The sequence below is a fragment of the Oryctolagus cuniculus genome, chromosome 6 (genome assembly GCF_964237555.1).
Source record: "Oryctolagus cuniculus chromosome 6, mOryCun1.1, whole genome shotgun sequence".
NCBI lineage: Eukaryota > Metazoa > Chordata > Mammalia > Lagomorpha > Leporidae > Oryctolagus > Oryctolagus cuniculus.
The window spans coordinates 87780205-87795637 of NC_091437.1; the positions used below are offsets into that span (position 1 = coordinate 87780205).

Here is a 15433-nt window from a genome sequence, read left to right on the forward strand (position 1 = left end):
TAGTCGTGTTCCAATGTCTGTGACATGTTGTTGGGGGGTGACCTTTTAAATGGATAATTTTTCTTTGTAAATTCATGGAGTGCCTGACCCTCATTAAAATTTGGGGGCGTCTAGTAAGACATGGGTTTGTTTAAAAGGAAAAGAAACAAATACTTAAAGAGAATGGTCTCCTTCTTCGAATTTGTTTTGGATGTATTTACATCATTTATTTTTATTTATTTATTTTTTTAACAGGCAGAGTGGACAGTGAGAGAGAGACAGAGAGAAAGGTCTTCTTTTGCCGTTGGTTCACCCTCCAATGGCCGCCACGGCCGGCGCGCTGTGGCCAGCACACCATGCTGATCCGAAGCCAGGAGCCAGGTGCTTTTCCTGGTCTCCCATGGGGTTCAGGGCCCAAGCACCTGGGCCATCCTCCACTGCACTCCCTGGCCACAGCAGAGAGCTGGCCTGGAAGAGGGGCAACCGGGAAGAATCTGGCGCCCTGACTGGGACTAGAACCTGGTGTGCCGGCGCCACTAGGTTTAGGATTAGCCTAGGGAGCCGCGGCACCGGCCCTACATCATTTATTTAATTACTGTTGTTCCTCCAATGCTTTCTTTTTCTCTTACTGGAGCACTTTATTTATTTATTTATTTTTAAAAGATTTTTATTTATTTATTTGACAGATAGAGTTACAGACAGTGAGAGAGAAGGGGACAGAGAGAAAGATCCTCCTTCAATTGGCTCACTCCCCAAATGGCCGCCACAGCCAGCGCTGCGTGGATCCGAAGCCAGGAGCCAGGTGCTTCCTCCTGGTCTCCCATGCGGGTGCAGGGCCCAAGCACTTGGGCCATCCTCCACAGCCCTTGTGGGCCACAGCAGAGAGCTGGACTGGAAGAGGAGCAACTGGGACCAGAACCCGGCGCCTACATGGGATGCCAGTGCCACAGGTGGAGGATCAACCAAGTGAGCCACCGGCCCCCTCCCATGCTTTCTTTTTCTCCTACTGGAGCACTCTAATTATTACTTTTTCCCATATCAGTCCTAGGTTTTATTCTCTGATGTCTTATCCTTTGTACTCTCTCTCTATGTGTGTGTGCATGTGTGTGTGTGTGTGTATGTTATGGATACACATAAAAATAACAGGTATATATATATGTATATACTTTTTCTTTTAGCATTTAGCATTGTATTTTTTTTTGCAGTTATTTTCTGGGTTACCGATTTGAGTCTCAAAGACCACCGCACTCTCCTACTAAATTGTTCAGCCAGAAAATGAACTTTTGTAGCTCAAGAACATGTTTCAGGTGCTGCATTTGAGTTTTTTAGTGGGCTTTTATGTTTTTATTCAGAAATATCTGTCTGTTTCAGCAACTCTACTGGCTAGGTTTTCCCCTTTTGTTGCCACTAGATCTCCTCTATTGGGTTATTTTGATATGCTTGTGGTCATTTTCTGTCTTTCTGTCATATAGCCCACGTATTCATTTGCAGTGGGTAAAGGAAGCAAAAACACAGAAACGGGTGTGCCATCCTCCTTCCTTTAAGAAGCTTTCCTGTCGTCAAAATTCCCAGTATCCTTCAGATGTCCTCGTTTCAAAGATAGGAGACATTCATGCCACTGGTTCAGCTACTTCTTGCTCTCTGGAAGGCCGTGGAGGTCTGGTCCTGTGTGTGCTGGCCTCTAATGGAGGGCAACATGCAATCTTTGCCCCAGGCATTCCTACTGACCTTAGGACAGCCAAAGACCTGTGTTCACCCCAGCTTCATGCAGACACAGAAACCACTTCAGTGTGTATAAGCTGCCCTGTAAGGGAGCTGAACTCAGATTCCTGTGTTCACAGAATTCTCTGCATGAGACCCTCTTTGGTTAGCTCTGCTAGACTTGAAGTAATATTTCTCATAAAGTGATTTTTCACAGGTGATTCTTTCAAGCCATTTTTGTGGAGCATAATCCAATCAATTGTACTTGTCCATGTATTCAACAGTATTTGAGTACTTTGGGCTGTCAGAATTCTATGTGTTGGCCGGCGCCATGGCTCAATAGGCTAATCCTCCACCTAGTGGCGCGGGCACAGCGGGTTCTAGTCCCGGTTGGGGTGCCGGATTCTGTCCTGGTTGCTCCTCTTCCAGGCCAGCTCTCTGCTGTGGCCAGGGAGTGCAGTGGAGGATGGCCCAAGTGCTTGGGCCCTGCACCCCATGGGAGACCAGGATAAGTACCTGGCTCCTGCCTTTGGATCAGCGCGAAGCACCGGCCGCCTTGGAGGGTGAACCAATGGCAAAAGGAAGACCTTTCTCTCTGTCTCTCTCTCTCACTGTCCACTCTGCCTGTAAAAAAAAAAAAAAAAAAAAAAAGAATTCTATGTGCTGTGTATTCAGTAGCGAACAAGGAAGACAAATCCATACCTTCATAGAGTTACAATTTTGGCAATCTCAAACTCACGTGTAAATATTCTGCTTTAGTCAAAGCCGCACGGCACATCTGAGTGTTAAGCTAATCCATGTTTTTGATTGGCCTGTAAGACTGTGTCAAATCATTTAAAACATCACCACAGGTTTTGACTATAGCAAATTCGCCCTGCCTTTGTGTTTGTTAAGACTTGAGTAATTTCATTTTTAACTAAAACTCTCTCTGTGCTCACAGAAGAGACAGGATTTCTAGGGATGAGGATTTGGTTGTGAAGAATTGGAAGAGGGTGCTGGAGTGCCTGCTGGTATTTCCTGCTGGGATGTAATAAAGGTGGGAAAGGGGAAAAGTAGGAAGAGTCTGAATGACATGCCTGAGGCTGCCATGAACACACTGCCTCTGGAAAGGAGCTTGGCTCTTCCACTTCAGTGCATCAGAGTGCACTTGGTAGAGTGATTTTATCATGGGCCACCAGTAGTTTGGGTATGATAAGAAATGAAAATGCAATCCTGATAAGCATTAAGAAGAAATAGCATGTACCCTGTGTTTGGAAATCTTTGAGTACATCATTCCATATTCAGGGGTGCAAATAGTGAACTTACTGGAGTAAAAAATTTAAAAAGCGATATTTTATGGTTATTGCAATTAACATCTGCAAAGAACAAGAAAAGATGTGATTTACTGCAAGTGATTGAAACCTTGTGTTTTCACAGTGTAGTCTGAAAGAGACTGTGTTAACCTTTTAAATTAAACAAATATACATGGGAAAGAGAGAAAAGGAATATGTTCTTTAATGTCTACTTACTTGCCAACAGCTCCTCAATTCCTGCCTTGTGGCCAGAGTTCCTTTTGGGTTCATGCTGGTCCACTCAGCCAGTGGCTTCTTCCTCATTGGCTTTCCAAACGTAGGAATTTCAAAGAATGGCCTTTAGTCTCTCCTCCTTCGTCTCACCTATCTCAATATCTTTTTCCATTTCCCTACCTCTGGCACCTGTTTCAAATTAGTTACTCATTACAGAAACCCAGCAACCTCAAACTCTCCTTAATCTCTCATTCTTGATCTGTCACCATGTCTTTTAGATTCTGTCTCCAAATAGGTACTGAATAGACTTGGCTTTCTCCATACCCACCACCACTGCCCTGCAATAGCCCTTTAGCTTTTGTGGGATCAGTGCAACCCCCCACTAAATAGATTGCTCAGTCTGCTTTTATTCTCCGCACAACTGTCATGGGGATCTTTCAAAAATTAGGTCTGATTCTAACATAGCTACAACTTTCCACAACAATGAAGCTGGTAAGCCCTAGTCCACAGGCAGAGCTTGTTTTGAACTCTGACCCCATCTAACTTGAACTCCTGCCTATTGTGCTGTAGTCTCACTGGCCCCTTTATGTTGTCCTCCAAGCACCACGGCTTTTCTATTCAGAGCTCTCTTACTTACTACTTGTCCTAGGTAGACCATGCAGCTCTACTCTACCTTTTTTTTTTCTTTTTTTCTTTATTTTTTTTGACAGGCAGAGTGGACAGTGAGAGAGAGAGAGAGACAGAGAGAGAGGTCTTCCTTTGCCGTTGGTTCACCCTCCAATGGCTGCCGCGGCCGGCACATTGCACTGATCTGATGGCAGGAGCCAGGTACTCATCCTGGTCTCCCATGGGGTGCAGGGCCCAAGCACTTGGGCCATCCTCCACTGTACTCCCTGGCCACAGCAGAGAGCTGGCCTGGAAGAGGGGCAACCGGGACAGAATCCGGCGCCCCGACCGGGACTAGAACCCGGTGAGCCGGCGGAGGATTAGCCTAGTGAGCTGCGGCGCCGGCCCTCTCCTCTGTCTTCTTTTAGGGGAGACACTTCTTTAAAATTTGAGAGGCGGGGAAAGTGTTATTATGGCACAAGGATCCAGACACCACTTAAGATGCCCACATCGCATACTGGAGTGGCAGTTGAGTGCTAGGCACCCCACTTCCAAACCACCTTCCTGAAAATCCATCTGGGAAGGCAGTGGCTCAAGTGCCTAGATCCATGTCACCACCTGGGAGACTGATGGAGTTCCTGGCTACTGGCTTTGTCCTGGCCAAGCACTGGCTATTGTGGCCTTTTGGGGAGTGAATCAGCAGCTGGAAGATACATCACTCTATCTCTGCCTTTCAAAACAAATTAAAATTAATTAGTTAATTAAATTGGAGAGTCAGGGAGACAGAAAGACAGATAGGCAAAGCTCTCATTTGCTCATTCTCTTCCAAAATGCTCACAATGGCCAGAGCAGAGCTGGCTGAAACTGGGACCTTAGAATTCAATCCAGATCTCCTATGTGGGTACCAGGGACCCAGGTACGTGAGCCATTACTGCTGCTTCCCATGTTCTTCATTAGCAGGTATTTCTGTTGGAATGTGGATGTCCTAATCAAAATCTTAATTTTAAAATCCTTCCCAAGGTATCTTTTAAAAAAGAGAAACTGAATAAATCAGTTTTCCATTACTGTGATGAGATACCTGAATTTGGGTAAAGAAAAGACGTTTATTTAGTTCACTGGTTTGGAGGCTGGATATCCAAGCAGCATAGCACAGCTTCTACTAACTGCATGCCTGAAGGTGAATGTTATCACAATGGAAGGAGTGCATTGGTAGAGGCTGAGATCACATGAGACAGGAAGCCAGAGGAGAGAGCAAGGATTCACTGGGGTCCCACCAGAATCACATTAATCCTTGCAGAGGGCAGCATCCCCAGTGAGTGACCTCAGAATCTCCCATTAGATCCTTGTGCTTTTTAAGAGATCATTCCTCCTCTCAACATAGCCTCAAGGAGGACCGAGCTTCCAAGGTGTGCACTGGGAATAGACTCAAACCACATCCAGACTATAACAGAAGCCTTCTCTTTCTTTCCAACCTAAATGTATTCCTGCAGTTACAATTTTTGTTTTTGTCCCTTGTGGCATTTATCATAACCTGCAGCTGTGTGTTTATTTTGTGTCCTCCCAGACAGTGAGAAATCCATGGACTGGGACATGTTTCAGTCTTGTCAGTGCTGTAACCCTTTAGCCTCAGAGAACTCCTGCAGTCTAGTAGGTACTCAGTAAATGTTTGCTGAATGAATAAATGAGTGAATATGTGAATGAGGAGAAAGTCAGAGATGAGAAAATAATGTTTTCCCTGTGGCTTTTTTTTTTTTTTGACAGGCAGAGTTAGACAGAGAGAGAGAGAGAGAGACTTATAGACAGTGAGAGAGAGAGAGAGAGAGAGAGAGAGAGAGAGAGAGGTCTTCCTTTTTCCATTGGTTCACCCTCCAAGTGGCTGCTACCACCAGTGTACCGCACTGATCTGAAGCCAGGAGCCAGGTGCTTCCTCCTGGTCTCCCATAGGGGTACAGGGCCCAAGCACTTGGGCCATCCTACACTGCACTCTTGGGCCACAGCAGAGAGCTGGACTGGAAGAGGAGCAACCGGGACAGAATCCGGCACCCCATCCGGGACTAGAACCCGGGGTGCTGGTGCCGCAGGTGGAGGATTAGCCTAATGAGCCATGGCGCCAGCCTCCCTGTGTTTCTAAGACATGGTTATTCCATGTTATGTAAACACATGGTGTCTAATATACCTCGGCAAACTCTCATTTGGGTACTATGGTGAAACTGAGGACAAGTTGGAATATGTGTTCTGGTTTGGTTACTGTTATCTTGCTAAGAAAATGTTTTTAGATCCTGAAGATATCTTGTTCTATAATTTTCCATACGACTTTTTATGTATCTGAACACTGAAGAAAGAAACCACCCCTTTCACCCACATCTGTTTTAATTACCTCCCTGATTGTGTGGAGCAGTGGTGTTAGTGGGGTGGGTGCTCAAATGAAAGCACTGTCAGGGTCTGTTTCACGGTAAATGGAGCCAGGATTGCTTGGCTCAACCTGATGGACTTCAAAATACTTCTCCACTGTCCACACAGGTCTGCCTCCCAGACTGGCAGATTCTATCACTCTGCTAGGACGAATGCTCCTCACAGTGACCGCTCATGATGGAAAGCATGAGGTGCTGCTCAGATGAAATTTATTTATCATTACAGATGTTTTTTGAAATATAGATAAGTTCTATGTCCAAACTAATGTTAGAAAAATAAATAATTGGCTGTTAATTTAGGAGTTGATGGTGACTCAGACATTGAAGATTATGCATTACTCCAAGCCTTCATGCTTCCTGCATTGAATAGATTTTTATGGTAACGTTCATATATGGCATAATTAGAGATTTTTATGTTACCTATTATTAGACATATAACAATTTTTAGAAACCATGGAAATCAATTTTATTTTATTGGTTTTTCCACATGTTTCCCTCATTCAAAAATAAACTATTCTATCAACAGTTTCCTGTCATAGTTTAGTTAAAAAGTGGGCATTTAAAAATTGATACTGCTTCTTTGAAACAGTAAATTCTGGTCAGAAAATTCTAAATGACAAATTTGGAGGATAGTGATACTGTCTGTATTTAAGATTATGATGAGAAAAATTTGTTTTTGCTGAAGTGATTAGATTACTGCCACTCAGTTTGGAGGCCTAAAGTGAGTTCCTGTTCCCAGTTTCGCATAGCCTGGTCTCAGCTTTGCAGCCATTTGTGGAGTGCCTGCATTCTACATCCAGCTCTACTTGTGATTTTAGTTTTCTGCTAATGCAGACCCTGGGAGGAAGCAGGGATGGCTCAAATGATTGGGTTCCTGCCACCCATGTGGGAGACCTGGATTAATTCTGCATCTCCAGGATTTCTGGGTAGTGAACCAGCAGATGGGAGCTCCCATTCGTCCCTCTCTGCCATGCAAATAGATAAATAAATAGTTACCAAAAAGAAGAAATGAAAAGAATCATTTCCTTTTGATATGATCTGAATGACTAAAATATTTTTACATGTGTATTAGCTGTAACATACTAATAGTGCTCTGTAGGCCACATTTGCATCATCCCAGTGGATCCCAGTTTGTGTGTGTGGGAGGGGCCTGGGAGTCAAGGTGTATGTGGGTCTGGTAGGAATTAGAGGAACTCCTCTTAAGAGGTGAGCACACAACAGACATTAAAAATGCATTTACAATAACTTGAAACATAATCATATTATTCAATTCAAAATAGAGAAGAAGAACTCTTTGGGAACAGATGTATAAACAAAATTAAATTAAAGGAGTAGCAACAAATGAGATTATAATCCTACTGATAAGTTGCATATCTCTCCCTGAATAACATAATTAGATAAAGGTAGATACAGACCTTAACGAGGTTATCCTTTCAAATGGAAAAGCAAGGACAGACTTCTATAAAAAGTTTAACTTCCAATTACAAAAATAAGAGTCATGGTCAATTTTAAATGATCATTGCCACCTTTAAAATAATTTAGTTTTAGTGACCAAAATGTAAATCAAGTTTTTGAAATACAAATATTAGAGACAGGTAAGTGAATGGAATTTTAAAAGTATCCTATTTGCCTAAAATAATTCTCTGTTATAATTTTTAAAGTTTATCTTCAATTTTTAGTGTCTCTTGATAAGTGGCAAAAGTGGAAAAATGCATATTTTATATGAATTGTTCAAAAGGTTTAGAGAGGTCATAGTCAGTGAGCACCAAACAGTTTTGATGAAGCAGAGTGTGCAGTGGAGCTGGGAAACTCATGGATTGTTCTGGGCCCCTGGAATCATTTGCATGTTCTTTAAATATGTACTTTCTCCCCAGCTAGATTTTTGAAGCTCCTTTTAATGCAATTCAGTGTGAAGTAAAAATTATAATGAAAAAGATAAGATGGTATAAGAAAACATAGCAAATATATTTTAACAGTAACAAACAGCAAAAATGTATAGGTGTACAGACAGAAGACTGCAAATCATCATAAAAATAGATTTTAGTATGTGAAGAGACTGAGCATTGCTCTGTTTTGGATATAGTAAGTGTAATAATAGCATGAATTGTCTACAGCCTACCCAGATGTCCCTTTATCAACAGGGGCCAAACTTACAAGACCCTTGGTAGATGCCTGAAACCACGAATAGTACTAAACTCTAAATATACTACATTTTTCCCTAAATGTACATCCTTATGATGAAATTTGATTTATGGATTACAGAAAGTAAGAGACTAACTACAATAGTAATAAAACAGAACAATTATAACAATATACTGCAATAAATGTTAATGTGAATGTAGTCTATCAATCAATCATGTATCTACCCAATACCTGCTATCTATCTATCTATCTATCTATCTATCTATCTATCTATCTAATTCCAATATACTGACTGCAGTTGACTGAGTAATTGAACTCATGGGAAACAAAACCTTAGATAGGAAGGAATATTGTAATTCATCAGTTTAATAAAATTAATCAGATCCAAAGACAAAACATTGTAAGTTCAAAGGAATCATTCTAAAATTGTCATTGATATTACTTTTAAAGATATCAAAAAATGAAATGTTATTTCAAAGGGACATTTCTGTAGCTAACATAGGCAAATTAACTTTTAAAAATCTAGTTTGGTGGTTTGGGAACATTAATAGACCTCTATAATGAAATAAATATCCAAGAAACAATTCTTATATTTTGGAGTTTAATTAGGGCCAAAGGAAACATTAGAGAACAATGAGTACATGGGATGACATAATAACTGGTACTGGAGTAGGTGATTAGAAGTTTAAGGAAAACCAAACAGAAAGCCTAACATTAGGCTGTCAATCTATGCAGAAAGAGAACTTTTTTTTTTTTTTTTTGACAGGCAGAGTGGACAGTGAGAGAGAGAGACAGAGAGAAAGGTCTTCCTTTTTTGCTGTTGTTTCACCCTCCAATGGCCGCTGCGGCCAGCGTACCGCACTGATCCGAAACCAGGAGCCAGGTGCTTCTCCTGGTCTCCCATGCGGGTGCAGGGCCCAGGTACTTGGGCCATCCTCCACTGTACTCCTGGGCCACAGCAGAGAGCTGGCCTGGAACAGGGGCAACTGGGACAGAATCCAGCGCCCCGACTAGGACTAGAACCCGGTGTACTGGCGCCGCAAGGCGGAGGATTAGCCTATTGAGCTACGGAGCTGGCCGAGAACTTTTTTTAAGATTAAGAAATCAGAAAGAAAAGGATCTATGATTACATAGAGGAAAAATGATTACAAGAGGAAAAAACCATGCAGCAAAGTTAAAAAGGCAAGCAAAGATTAAGGAAATATTGACAAAAGTATAATGAAGATATTTTTAATAAGAAAAGTTCCCAAAACAATAAAAGAAGTATTAAAAATAATAGATTAATATCTCAAGCTATTCATTGTGACAGTCCTGAAATCACTTTAAAACTGGAAATAAAACAATCACCTAAGTAAGCAGAATATCTCTTCAGTAGAAAATAATTGTACAGAAAATTAGGTTGCCACAAAAATGCTTCAAATGCTTAATGTACAGTAATAAGTGAAAATACAGAAATCAAATGTATGCATTACTGTATAATAAAGTAAAAGGCTATTAAAAATAAAGAAGGAAGGCAGGTATTTGGCCTAATTGTTAAAATGCCGGTTAGGATGCCTGCATCATACATCAGAATGCTTATGTTCTTGTCTTGGCTCTGTTCTTGATTCCAGCTTCCTGCTAATGTGCACCTTGAGAGGTAGCAGGGGTGACTCAAATAGTTGGTTCCCTGCTAGCCATGGATAGGGTTTTTGGTTCCTGACTTCTGCCTGACCCAGTCCCAGCTGTTATCAACATTTGGGTAATAAACCAGTGAATGGGAGCTCTCTCTGTCTCTCTGCATCTTTCTCTGTTTCTCTGGGTGTTTCTCTTTACCTCTCAAATAAGTAAAGTCATTAAACAAACATAGATGTATTATAAAAATTGTCTAAAGGCAATGAGATACTGTTTTCATTTTACCCCATTTGAAAAAATTTCTTCATATAGTTTTTAAAATTAAAAATAACCTGAGAAATCTTAAAAAATAAGATTTTAAAATTCTTACTCACCAAAAGTAATAAGGAAATGAGGGGTTGGCTACACCACATCCTGTATCAGAGTGCAAGTTCGAGCCCCAGATGCTCCACTTCCAATCCAGTTTCCTGATAGTGCACCTGGGAAATCAGAGGAGATAGCCCAAGTATTTGGGCCTTTGCTATTTGTAAGGGAGACCTGGATGGAATATCAAACTACTGGCACTGGCCTGCCCCAGTCCCAGCTATTGCAGCCATCTCTCTCTCTCTCTCTCACTCTACTTTTCAAATAAATATATAAATAAATAAATATTTCAAAATATAATGGGTAAAGGAAACAATTTTATAATCTTTATTTGTCCTAAAAGTTTTACTATACACGTAAATATAATCCACTTCAAAATCATGTTAAATACCAATTGGAAATGGATGTCTTTATTATGAAAGTATATGTAATTACATTTTAAGGATAGCTATACAAGTTGTTATGTATGTCTTTAATACTAAGTAGATAATCATTTTGTATTTCATTGGAACTAGCATTCTATGGTATTGTATGATTGGATCATTCTATTTTGATTTTTCCTGTAAGATACTATTGGTATAAAATCTAGCTTATTGCAGGTATCTTTTTTGTCCTTCTTTTTACAAATCAAGCTCACTCCTTTATGAACCAGCTCCCTTTGCAGACCCATCTAATTATGCCCCTGAACAACTGCCAATACCACAGTCTATTTTATGGTTGACTTTCTGTGTTGTGTAACTTCAGCGCCATTCAGCTTTGATGAATAGAATAAAAAAATGGAGTCTTCTGTGTATCATTCAGATCTTCTTCATGTTTCCCATAAGTTGGACATCACTCTGGGTGCTGAGTACTAGGGTACATGGCAGGTTTAGGGCCCAGTAAGTACACCGAGAATTTCTGGAGCACAAATAAATCCAGATACTAAGGGATCCTGGATCAAAATTCTATGAAGGTGAGACAGGGAGAGGCTAAACACAGGATGGAGTTTGGGAGGTAGGATGGAGACTGAATTTGGATTGTGGAGCTAGGAGATGAGGTTACATAGAAATAGTTTTAAGCAAAGGAAAGAACATGGGGCTCAAGAGCTCAATAGGCAGAATAAAAAATGAAAAACCTTTCCTCCTATGTTTATTGATTTCACAGATATTTATTGATTGTTCACTCTAGGCATTCTCTATCCATAACTGGGGATAAGTGGTGACCCTGGAGGGACTGGTCTGAAAGCTTGAACAGGGTTCATGCTTTGAGTGGATAGAAATTTAAATGTTCTACTTTAGGTATGTGTCATGTGCATGCAATTTGGATCTGTTCACATGTGTTATTACTGGGATTTTCTTTTTAAAAACTAATTCATTCATTTATTTTATTTATTTGAAAGGCCGAGACAGACATGAAGAGAGAAAAAGAGAGAAAGAGAGAGAGAGAGAGAAAGAGAAACTCCTGCCTAATGGTTCACTCCTCAAATGCCCACAAAAACCAAGTTTGGGCCAGGCCAAAGCCAGGAGTTGTTCATGTTCATGTCTCCCAGGCAGATGGCAAGGATCCAACTACTTGAGCCATTACCTACTGTTTCCCCAAGTGCGCATTAGCAAGAACCTGGAATTGGGAACACAACGAGGAGTCAAGCCCAGGTACTCCAACATAGGATGCAGGTGTCCCAAATGGCATGTTACCAATGAAATAATCACCCACTCCAACTCTTTCTTTTAAGAAAAGTTAGGACAGAACTAAAAATACCTATCATGGCTTCAGGAATGAAGGAAAAATGTCTGTATGTGAGTGATAACACACACTGTGTACTACTTGGAGATATCTATGATGGGAATCCTTATTTTAGTTATATAATCATTATTTTCTGATAATGTTCAATATACTAGAATTTTCAAATTATTTATATGTACAATATTCAAAATAGCACTTTTCTATTTCTGACTTTCACAGAATTTTGTTCCCTTGTTTTTTAATGAATACTTTCTAGGAAAGTCCTGGTGTCTGTCAAAAGTACTTTGCTGTAGCATCGTTTGCAGTGACATATGTCAATCAGATAGGGAGGAGGGTGCTGATTCTTGATTTGCAGCATTGATTACATCCGAGCATGGTGAAATAATACCCCAGACACTCCAGACTGAAAAGGGGAACACTTGAAATCCCAGGCCCACTCAGAGAGACCAGTGTAGAGAGGTAAGCTAGATACGTAAATGGATAAAAATGTTGATGTTCCATATTTGGTAGTTTTTTATGACCTCAGGGAAAAGAAATCATGCTACTGTTCTTCTCTTCTGTGACTGTGTGATTTACAAATACTCAGTGCTATAACTCAGAATAATTAAGAGTTATAGTTTCCTCAAATACTGCCCACTTTAACACTTTCACATTCTACCACAGGTCTGTGTGAACTAGTTTGCAAACTTTATCTGTTTCCAGACCAATTTTATTATGCTTCTACCCACGATGACAATGGTGATAGTGACAGCAAGCACAGCCACGTTTGTAGACGCCTTATTTCTCCCATATTAGCCTCTCAGATTTATTCTTCTTGTGACATCCACTGAGAGTCAGGGAAGAGGTAGGGTCAAGGCTGTAGTTTAGGCATAGTGTGAAAAGTGTAAGAGAAATGAGTTTTTGTTGCTTGATACATATTCTATAAAATTGGAGCTCATCTGTCATGCCTTTTGGAAAGTAAAAATCACAATTCCACTTAAAAGTACTTTATGAAAATGTTTTAATGAGATGTAATATCACTTGATAATAACACCACTCATATATAACAATAAGAGCCCATATTTTGCTTTTGAACTCTTGCCATTGAACTGGTGCTGTAGAGTATATATGACAGGTACAATCCAATCATCATATTTTACCCCAAGAGAACCAAGATACAGAGATTCCCATGAGTCACTGGGAGCTGAGAAATTATTGAATAGAAATCTCCATGTCTAAGACACCAGGAAGGCACGAGTAAGTCATATTTGAAAAAAAAATTCTCAGTTTTACTTTTTTTTGACATTTTTATTGAGTACTGATTTTTCTGTCATGACTCTCATCTTATGTTGACTCAATGCTTATTGAACATGCTTATTGTATTCTAGCCATGTAGAATTTGACCTCTTCCAGTTCCCAGTCAGGCGATGAAGACTGACCCTAGAGAAGCAGATACAAAGGAGAAATGTCGTGTCTTTTGGGGAATGAGAGGGACCCAGGACTGCTATGTAAGGTTGTAGGGGGTGGGGAAGCCTCTCTCAGGGAACTGATGTTTCTTCTGAGACTCAAAGTATGTAAAGGTGTTGGCTAGCTGAGGAGGGGAGAAGGAAGAAATTCACTGAAGGAGGACAGCATGGCCGCAATCTGCCACATTTTATAAGGCTAGAGAGTTATAAACTGTAAATATGTTTCCTCCTTGGTGAGGAGAGCTCACTGAAGATTGAACTTGGCTCACTCTCTGCTGTATTGCCCATCCCTGTTGCTTTGGTTCACAAATTGGAAAATAATGATCAACAAATAACCAGGTCATTGTATTTATAATGCTTTTTTTAGTCACATTGGGTCTATATAATGTGTGTCTCTTCAATCCTGGACTGATAGGACATTCTAGTTGCTGCGGGTGTCTGCAAACACTTTTGAAGGAGCAAGGGCTTAGATGGTTGGAAATACCCATAAACCACACTTACTTTTCTTGTAGGAAGGCCCCTTGTGATCTTTTCTACACTACACTTGACTTCCATCCTCCACATGTAAAAGTGATTTAATGGGTCAATACACTTAGACTCTAGAGACTGACCATTTGGTCTACATCAGTAATGTCCCAAAGGAAATACCGTGTACCACTGAACCACAGAGACTCAAACACAAAACATGTTTTCTCAGATATATTTCTCCTCCTTTGTTCTCAAGCATCTGACAAGCAATATTCTCTGCACACTGAGTGCCTTCTGTGTGCAGATTCTGAGTTGTATTAATGTTATCTCTCCTAAAACCTCAAGTAATTCTATAAGCAAGGCATTTTATAGATTAGTAAACTGAAAACTGAGAAGTTAAATAAACAGATTGAGGTCATGCATCTAGGGATGGGGCTGAAAGCTGAGCTGATGCGGTTGACTCTGTAGCTTTGCTACACATCTCCTTCCAGACCCGCCTGTACATTCCTCTGGAAGGAGCTCAGCACGGCTGCTTTCCCAGTTTTCATTTGCCATTTTGGAAATGAGTGTTTAAGATGATCTTCCTTCATTCTCCCACAAAATATCTATGTGGTTATGTGCACATATGCATTTGGGATAATTAGACAAAGATAAGTATCACATAGTCCTCATCTTCAGTGAACTTTCAGAAGATAGGCAAGAGGAGTATAAAAGTAGCTGCAATCATGGTAGATAAAGATACCAGAGAGATACAGATAGGTGCAGGAGAGTGCAGGCAGTGATGAAGAATTCTTCCAGTAGTAGTCTGCCTTTGCTGTCAGTATCACTCGGGTTTTCAGCTGTCTGAGTGTACTAATAGTAGAGTGTACAGCTGTACTTGTGAGACAGAAAGCAAGTGGCTTAAGTGCTATGGTGATTTAGCTTACCTTGAAGTGGTTATAACTCTCAGAGCCCCATTGTGGACCTGTGATTCTAAGCTTCCCTTGCCATGCAGAGAGGGTGACTCTTGGAAGGGAACACATCCCCATCATGTGATAGCTATCTTGAGAGCATTCCCAGGAGGTCTCAGGCTTTCTAAGGGCTGGGCAGGGAGTGAGAGCAGAATCAGGATTTAGTTGCCTCATTACACCTTACCATAACGGAGCTTCAGTGGAAATAGGATTAAAGCTGTCCAACTTGAGCAAGGTAATGGGAACATTCTCAGGTTTTTCTGTTTGAGATCGATTCTGCTTCTTTGTCTCTCCTTTGTTCTCATTCTTTTTTGTTCTCTCTTTTTCTTTCACAAATGTACAGGTCTACACACACACACTCACACACACACATACTGTGGGTGCTATTGGCCTTGATCTGGGAGGGGGGGAGAGGGAGGGGAGAGGGAGAGGGGGAGGGGAGGGGGAAGAAGAGGGGAGGAGCGAGGAGAAGAGGCAGGAGGGGGAGGAGGGAGAAGGAAAGAGAGACCCTCAAAAATTACTCTATCCTA

The 15433-nt window shown here is 41.0% G+C and overlaps 1 protein-coding gene and 1 long non-coding RNA gene across 3 annotated transcripts in view; one reads left to right on the forward strand and one right to left on the reverse strand.

Annotated features, from left to right (window-relative positions):
• NKAIN3 (sodium/potassium transporting ATPase interacting 3) overlaps window positions 1-15433 on the forward strand; it is a 772255-nt gene that overhangs the window by 41942 nt on the left and 714880 nt on the right. The gene's annotated exons all lie outside the window — the stretch shown is intronic.
• LOC127490577 (uncharacterized) overlaps window positions 1-15433 on the reverse strand; it is a 59975-nt gene that overhangs the window by 26072 nt on the left and 18470 nt on the right. The window contains exon 2 of the long non-coding RNA XR_007918610.2: window positions 10330-10434. This is a non-coding gene — a long non-coding RNA (uncharacterized lncRNA). The remainder of the gene's footprint in view (window positions 1-10329; window positions 10435-15433) is intronic.